This window comes from Oryctolagus cuniculus, chromosome 6 (genome assembly GCF_051225735.1).
Source record: "Oryctolagus cuniculus isolate XC-2025 breed Fujian yellow rabbit chromosome 6, ASM5122573v1, whole genome shotgun sequence".
Taxonomy (NCBI): Eukaryota; Metazoa; Chordata; class Mammalia; order Lagomorpha; family Leporidae; genus Oryctolagus; species Oryctolagus cuniculus.
In genome coordinates, this window is record NC_142872.1 from 166,673,261 (window position 1) to 166,680,807 (window position 7,547).

Here is a 7,547-nt window from a genome sequence, read left to right on the forward strand (position 1 = left end):
GGTGGCTGGCATAGGCAGGGGCACGGGACAGAAGCTCGGGCTTCTGGCCTGTACGACCCGCTCGGCCTGGCACAGAGTGGAGCCGTCACAGCTGCCCCACCCCCACTGCTCCCCACCCCCACCCGCGGCCACGGGGACCCCCACCGGGAAGGGCAGCAGGAGTGTCTTCATCTGGCCTCGAGGGCTCAGGAGCCACAGCAGAGGCCCAGGGGGGCCCGGTTCTGAGGGGACTACAAGGGACTCGGCCCTGCTTCCCAAGCCCCAGTGTAGCCAGGCAGAAACCGCGGCGTGCGTCGGCCTGGCTCCCAGCCTCTCGCTCAGACCCTCGGCGTGAATCAGAAACCTATCTGGCTGTGACAACCACAAACCGGCGCCGGCCACAGGCCGTTATCACACACGGCGCCCGCCGCGGAGAGCGGCCAACGGCCACCGCCCAGCCGGCCCGATAACCCCCACCCCACCCCCGCCACGGTGCCCGGGACCCCGCAGCCTGCCCTCTGCTGGCATCACTGTCAAGTAAGAGCAAACCGCCACGGCGCAACCCAAAGGCCCGCTCCAGCCCCAGGCTGTGCCAAGTGTTCAACGCCACCTACTTCCACGCTGCGAAGTTACCACTCCTTGCCACGCACACGCAGGCTCACGGCATGGAGCAGAAACACAGGATCCGAGGTCACGGCACACGCGAGCGTCTGACCTCCAGGGCCCTGGGCCGCCGCCTCCCACGTCCGAGGGCCGGGCTTCCGCTCCGTCTCCCGGGGAGGCAGCGGTGACGGCTCGGGCGCTGGCGTTCCCGTCACCCACGCGGGACCTGGGCTGGGCTCTGGACTCCCAGCTTTGGCCCAGCCCAGCCCCAGCCCCCACAGGCGTCTGGGGAGGACCCGGTGCACGGGAACTTCTCCCCGTCTGCCTCTCTCCCAAATCTGAATCAAGCAACGGCCGTTCTCTCTGCTTCACGGCCGTTCTCTCTGCTTCACGTCTGCCCGCGAGGGCCGTGTCAGGCACCGACCTCCCCAGGTGGGGCCGGGGCTCGGCAGCCCTCCTTGGTCTCCCTGAGCCTGAGAGAAGGCCAGCCCCTTGCCTGGACCTGGGGACAGCGAGGGCCCCTGCAGGACGCCGAGCAGGCCATGCCGGCTGGCCAGCACGGCAGAAACGACCAGGGTGGGACTGGCTGCTCAAGACGCAGGCATGGCACTGAGCACCGGTTCGAGTCCCGGCTGCTCCACTTCCACTCCACGCCCTGCTTATGTGCCTGGGAGAGCAGTGGAGGACGGCCCACGTGCTTGGGCCCCCGTAACCACGTGGGAGTCCCGGGTTCCCAGCTTCAGCCTGGCCCCACCGGGGCTGCTGCGACCACTGAAGGAGTGAACCAGCGGATGGAAGACCCGTCTCTGCCTCTCCCTCTTGTTCAAATAAATAAATAAATAAGTCCTTAGAAGAAACAAACAACAAGGAAACAGCGGCGGCCGCCCCGGCTTCCCGCTGCTCCCTGGGGGACGGCACCGTGCAGGGTCTGCCCCCAGCCCCCCAGCACCTTGCGGGCAGGGACACGGCTACAGATGGGCTGCGGGGCAGCCGTGCGGCGAGGGAGCCCAGCACCCGCAGTCAGCGAACCTCTCTCACTGCCCTGCTGGAGACAGGCGGGGCGGGCTGGGGGCTCAGCTGGGCCCCACCCCTCAGCGCTCTCTTGCTCGAGATCTACTAAGTGCCGGGGCAGACCCTGCGAGCGCCCCAGGAGCAGAGGCCAAGGTCACCAGGGCAGGGAGGAGGCCCAGAGGGTCAACGCCCCCCCCACTGTTCCCTAGGAAGACAGGGCTGGGCCCCTGCCTCTCCCGAGGCCACTGAGAGGAGAGGCACCCTCTGCGCCCCAGAGACCTGGCCCCATCCTGCAGAGGGTGGCGGCAGGGGACACAGGGCCTGCTGGGCGGGCTCGTCCCCTGTCCCAGCGTCTAAGGGCTGGGAGAGAGAAACGCTGCGTCTCTGGGGCAGCAGGCACAGGGCTGGCGCCCAGGCCAGGGCACCGCGGCCCGCCCTGCTCTCTCTCGGGGGCCCAAGGCCAGGAGTGCGGGCGAGAAGCAGGCCCGCTCCCTGGCCCCCTTCACCGCTTACACCCCAGGGTGGGAGCCCGGTCTGGGGACAGAGGGCTGGCCACGGTCCAGGACAGAAGACAGGTAAAGACCCAAAGCTGACCCCCCGCCCCTCCCCCTCCCGCGCTTCTCAACCTCGCCCAGGTCACAGAAGGGCAAAGGCAGAGGGGTCTGCAGCCGTTCTGAAAGCTAAACCCATTTCCCTCTCAAATCCCATTGGCTTTTAGGCAGAAACCAGCCACGGTTTATACTCTGGGACTGTACTGTTCACGCCCCCAACCACCTGTCCACCCCCACCCCACCCTCACCCCAGCGGGCTCCTCCTCCCAGGAGCCGCCCTGCCGGGATCCTGACCCCCACCCCTCCCTGCAGGGAGCCCGGCAGCAGGGTCTGAGGGGGCGGAGCACAGGGGCCCCACCCCACCCCCACCCAAGCCCCTCCTCCTCACTCCCCTCCACTTCAGATGGGCTTTCCGGCCAATTAAACTGTAACTCAAGGCCCAATTCCACAGGCTTACATTTTAACCCAACCAAATAAAAGTGCAGGGCACGAAGGGAGCGGCCAGGCGCTTCCCACGGTGACCCTCGGCGTCCAGCACAGGGGTGCGGGAGGGAGGGGCAGGGCTCTGGCCACGCGCAGACGCTGGACACGCAGGGACAGCCCCGTGCAGCACGCGCACACACGCCTCAGGTCCGGGGGACGGCGATTCCCCTCACTGTCCCGCTGCAGGGCCCCGCGCCCGGCAGGTGCCACCTGCGCCCGAGGCGTCCCCCCCCTTCCCCACCCAGACGGGGGAAGGCGTGCTTCCGGTGGAATGTTCCGGCAGCGCAGGTGTGCCCGAGGCCCCTAAACGGAGCCCACCCGGCTCTGTAAGAGCCCCCCAACATTTTATTCTGTGTGTTTAGCGATGCTCCATCAGCCTCAAAGATACACTCGTGCGTCTGCGACCCAAAGCATTTTCCGGGCTGAGTTCACGCCGCCCAGACACTGACTCAGGGGCGTGGACGCGCACGCGCACGGTTCGCCCGCGGTTCACAACGCTGGGACGCAGCAGGCAAAGCCACCGCCTGCATCCCGTGTGGGTGCCGGGTCGGGTCCCGGCTGCTCCGCTTCCCATCCAGCTCCCTGCTCACGGGCCCGGGAAGCGCCTGGCTGTGGCCTGGCCCTGGCTGCTGCCCCAGCTGGGGAGTGAACCAGCAGGTGCAAGACCCGGCTCTGGGTCCCTGCCTCTCTGTAAACGAGCGTGATTCGCGGGGGCTGCATCAGCACCGTGCTGCGCACGGCTCACTTAGAGCGAAACGCGAGCTCCTTTCAGACGTCTATAACGACCTAGGAGCTGCATCCACGACAGCTGTTTAAAACCGGAACGAAAAAGTTTAGATGTTAACCTGAAAATACGCTCATGGCTTTGCAAATTTATTTTACAGAACACATGAGCAAAAATGTGTGTAGGCTCTGCTTTCTAAAACAGACATTCCTAATCTACCCATCACCGATGATCAAAGCGCTAAGACGTTCCTCATCTAACCCATCACCAACGATCAAAGAGCTGCCTTCTACGGACCCTCGGCTGGCCCTCCCTTTTACGTCCAACACATTCTCTTAGAAATAAATTATTTATTTCCTTATCTGAGACAACAGCTAGAGAAGACAGCTCCCACACACTGGTGACTCCCCAGACGGCTGTGATGACGGGTCTCCCGCACGGGCAGCCGGAACCTGCTGCCTCCCGGGTCTGCGTGAGCAGGCAGAAGCCAGGAGCCAGCCCGGGGACTCTGACGTGGGACACAGGCCAAACGCCGACCCCTCCAACGCGTTCTTCCTGATAAGCGATTTCACTCCCAGCGCCAAGACGCCAAGCCCCCCCAAAAAAGATGGAAAAGTATTCCTTCCCCACTCCAAACCAAAAACCATACTCGTCTAGATAAATACGTTTCCTTAAGATGACGACGGAACCGCTGGCAGCGAGCTTACTATTGTTTCCTGGCCCGGCAGCGTGCACGTGACTGCTTGATATTGTGCAACTCGGTTTGTACCAGAAGTGCCGCCCGGCCGTCCCCTGCCGGGCACGGTGCGCGCCGGGCTTTTCCTTTCTGTGAAATGGGACAAATCTGGTTGCCAGGCAATCCAAGCGGCTCGGGCCTCCAGGGACAGAGTCCCGAGACCCCCGGGCAAGCTAGAGGACTAGAAGCAGCAGCTCGCGGGCGTCCCGGGCGGACGGCGCCTGCAGGGTGCTCCCCCTGCCAGCAGAATCCTTCCAGGGGAGACCTGGGCTGAACGCCGCCTCCCGGAGCTGGGCTCAGGGCCAGGCCTGGGTGGAGGGCAAGGGGCCGGCGGGCGGGGAGGGAGGTCGCGCCCCTGGCAGCCGCGGGGGTGACCCTGCGATCCGAGGCCCTCACGCCCGACACCCCGGAGCCCTGCACTCCAGCTTCAGGGGTCTGAACTCAGGACTGGAGAGCGATGACCCGCGTGGGCTGCCCAGGCCTTCCCGGTACTCGCATCCACGCCCCGCGAGGTGGGAACGGCGCCGGCCCCTCCTCCGCTGGCTGGGGGCCACCTGGCAATCCAAGTCTGGAAAGAAAACTCAGCTAATGATAGGAGAACAGCGCGCGCTGCTGCCCAACTCTGGGATGTTTTCATCTTCAGACACCTCTGAAAGGCACCTGTCTCATAAACACCGCTCCAGCACCCGCAGGGCCAGGGCGGGGGCCGCGACCCCGGGCAGCCCCGGCCAGGAAGCCGCCCTCCCCGAGCCGGAGCTCCCTGAAACCGCCCGATTTCACAAAGGCGTAGCATTTGATACCGAAAAAGGGGGGAAAAAAAGCCACTGGAAGCACATTTTGAAAGTTCCACGTTTAAACAGATCCTTGTTCATTGATTTTGGTGGGGTAATTAAGCTAATCTAAACAAGGGGACCTTGTCTCGCGCCGGGTGGGGGAGGTGCGGGCGGCCTGGCCCTGCCTGCGAACCCAGGGGTCCTCTCTCACCACGCCAGGCCGCCCCGCCCCCACTGCCTCCCCAAGTGCACCTTCGGCGGCCCAACTGCAAAAAACCCCAGGAGCCGCAGCCGGCGGGCGGGCAGCCGTGTCCTCGCCCATCCTTGGCTGAAACACGGCTTCCAGCACATTCCGGCCCCGCAAATTACAGATGTGCCCTGCCAGGAGTGCTCCCGAGGCGGGCACGGGCAGTGCGGCTTGCCGGCCACCTACTGCGCTGGCCACTGGCCCCCGCGCCGCACCAGGCCTGCAGACCTGCAGAGCCCCGCCGGCCACCGCCGGCCACCCCCGGCTGAGCTTGGGCAGGGGCACGCAGGAGAGGGCAAAGGTCGGAAGGATGCTGGCGGCCAGAAGGCGCCCATCAGGCCTCCCCGCCTTCCCTCACCACGGGCAGGCACACCAACACCAAACAGGGCACCGGGGAGCTGAAACGGCGCTGCAGCAGATCCGCAGGGCACCGAGGCGGCGCCTCCCCGCCAGCGAGCAAACCCAGGAGGGCTGGGACACCGCCTGTCCACTCTCCGATGTGCTCTGGCCATGCGGCAAGGGCCAGAGCTGCAGCACAGGGCGTCCCGCAGAGGGAGCGAGCGGCGACTCCCCCGCCGGCCCTGGGCTCCCCCACGCCCCACGCCAAGGTCACCTGGTCCACACAAACGCACCCTGATGGGCGCTGCCAACAACTTCAAACCCTACCCGGGAGAGCCCAGCCAGAGCCCACCGGCCTGCGAGGGGCTGAAGACCTGGGTTTAAGGGCGACCTGTGTCCCCACGCTGCTTCACCCGGCCCCGCCCCCGCCCCTGGAGACCCGAGCCCTCTCCCGGTCCCGCTGGGGCTTCCTGGAGACCCCTCCCAGGGCTGCAGTAAACCCTACTGTTAGCAGGAAAGTGAGGAGAGTATGCAAGTGTTACAGGGTAGGGGGTGCCCCTGGCTCTCGCGCTCACCCTGGGGTTCCTGGCAGAGCGCAGGGGGGTGCTGCCACGCCCTACCTGTCTGGGTGCACAGCAGGAGGCAGCGAGGCGCCCCTCCCCGGCCCGGCGAGGCGAGGCAGCCAGGGGCGTCAGGAGGAGGGGGCCGGCCGCTGGGCCCAGCTCCACCAGCAGACCCCCGGGAAAACCCGCCCATCTGCGGCTGCCTGGAGGAACCAACGCGCGTCGCACCCCACCCCACCCCCCGCTCCCGGAGCCCCAGGACAGCCGGCCCGGACGCAGTCCCCGCAAAAGGCCTGGGCCGGCCTCGCGGGCAGCGCGCCTGGGGAGGAGCGGGTTAATGGGCGAGGGGCGGCGCGTCCCGGAGGTGCGCGAACTCCTCGCCGCCAGCCGGGGCTCCACACTGCCCCCTCCCTCCAGGGCCCAGGTGGGCCTCGGGGAACGCGCGGACCTCCCGAGCGGGCCGGGGCCGCCGGTGCAGCAGACGGCGGGCGCGCGCTGGGGGGACGCGGTGTGGGCAGGGGCGTGCGGGCCGGAGCAGCCCGGCGGCGGGGACAGCGAGGCGGCAAGTCTCGGGCCCGGCGGGGGGCCGCGGGGTCGTGTCGCGAGCAGGGGGCGCAGGCCGAAGTGAGAGCGGGCAGGGGGCCTGGGGCTCGCCGGGCTGAGCTCCGAGAGCCCGAGACAGCGGGGCCACGGCGGCCGCGTCCCGAGCAAGTTGCACGCTCCGGGTGGGGGCGGGGGCGCCCGGGATGCTGCAGGTGCAGTCCGGGAAGGGAAGGGGACCGCGGAACGTGGGCGGCGGGGGTGCCCGCGCCTGGACAGAGCTGCAGGGCTGCAGCCGAGCCCGAGGCCGAGGGCGCGCGCGGGTGGGGGTGGGGAGGCGGCAGGTGCCCGGCGCCCAGGTGCCCGGCGCCAGCCGCCCAGGTGCGGGGGTCCGCGGGGCCGGCGGTCGCAGGGCGGGGCGGGGCCGGGCCGGGCGCGGCCGCTCACCTGTCTCCTTCGGCCGGGGCCGCGGGGGCGGCGGCGCGGCGGGGCGGCCGGGCCGGGGCGGCGGGGGCGCGGAGCCCCGGGCGCGGGGGGCGCGGGGGCGGGCGGCGGGGGCGTCCGGGCGGCGGGCTGCTCCCTCGGCCGGCCGGCCGGGCGCTCAGTCAGTCAGCGACGCGGGCGCGAAGAGAGCGCTGCGAGGCTGCGGCCGGCGCGCGGGGACAACGCCGCTTTATCGGGTCGGAAACAGCCGCTCCGCGCCGCTTCCGCTGACGCAGCGCCGGCCCCTGCGCCTCATGACTATGCAGCAGCCGCCGCGGCCGCGGGGCGGGGCCGGGGGCGGGGCCTGCGCCGCGCTCTCCCATTGGCCGCCGCCGCGCCGCCGGCCCCGCCCCTGGCCCGCCGGCCCCGCCCCCACGCGGGCCCCGCCCCTCCGCGTCCCGCGGCCCCGCGAGCCCCCCGCCCGGCCGCTGCGGATGCGAGCGCCCGCCCCCATCGGGAAGGCTCTGGCGCGTCCCTTTCGGTGGCCGCGGGAAGATGACCCCTGCGCGCCCCTG

At 68.9% G+C, this 7,547-nt stretch overlaps 1 protein-coding gene across 2 annotated transcripts in view; it reads right to left on the bottom strand.

Annotated features, from left to right (window-relative positions):
- The window catches only part of SLC45A4 (solute carrier family 45 member 4), a 61,752-nt gene extending 54,502 nt beyond the window's left edge, over positions 1-7,250 (bottom strand). For both annotated transcript variants that reach the window (XM_070075865.2, XM_089335792.1), the window contains exon 1: positions 6,997-7,250. The gene's annotated coding sequence lies outside the window, so the exon portion shown is untranslated. The remainder of the gene's footprint in view (positions 1-6,996) is intronic.
- Between the last annotated feature and the right edge of the window lie 297 nt (positions 7,251-7,547).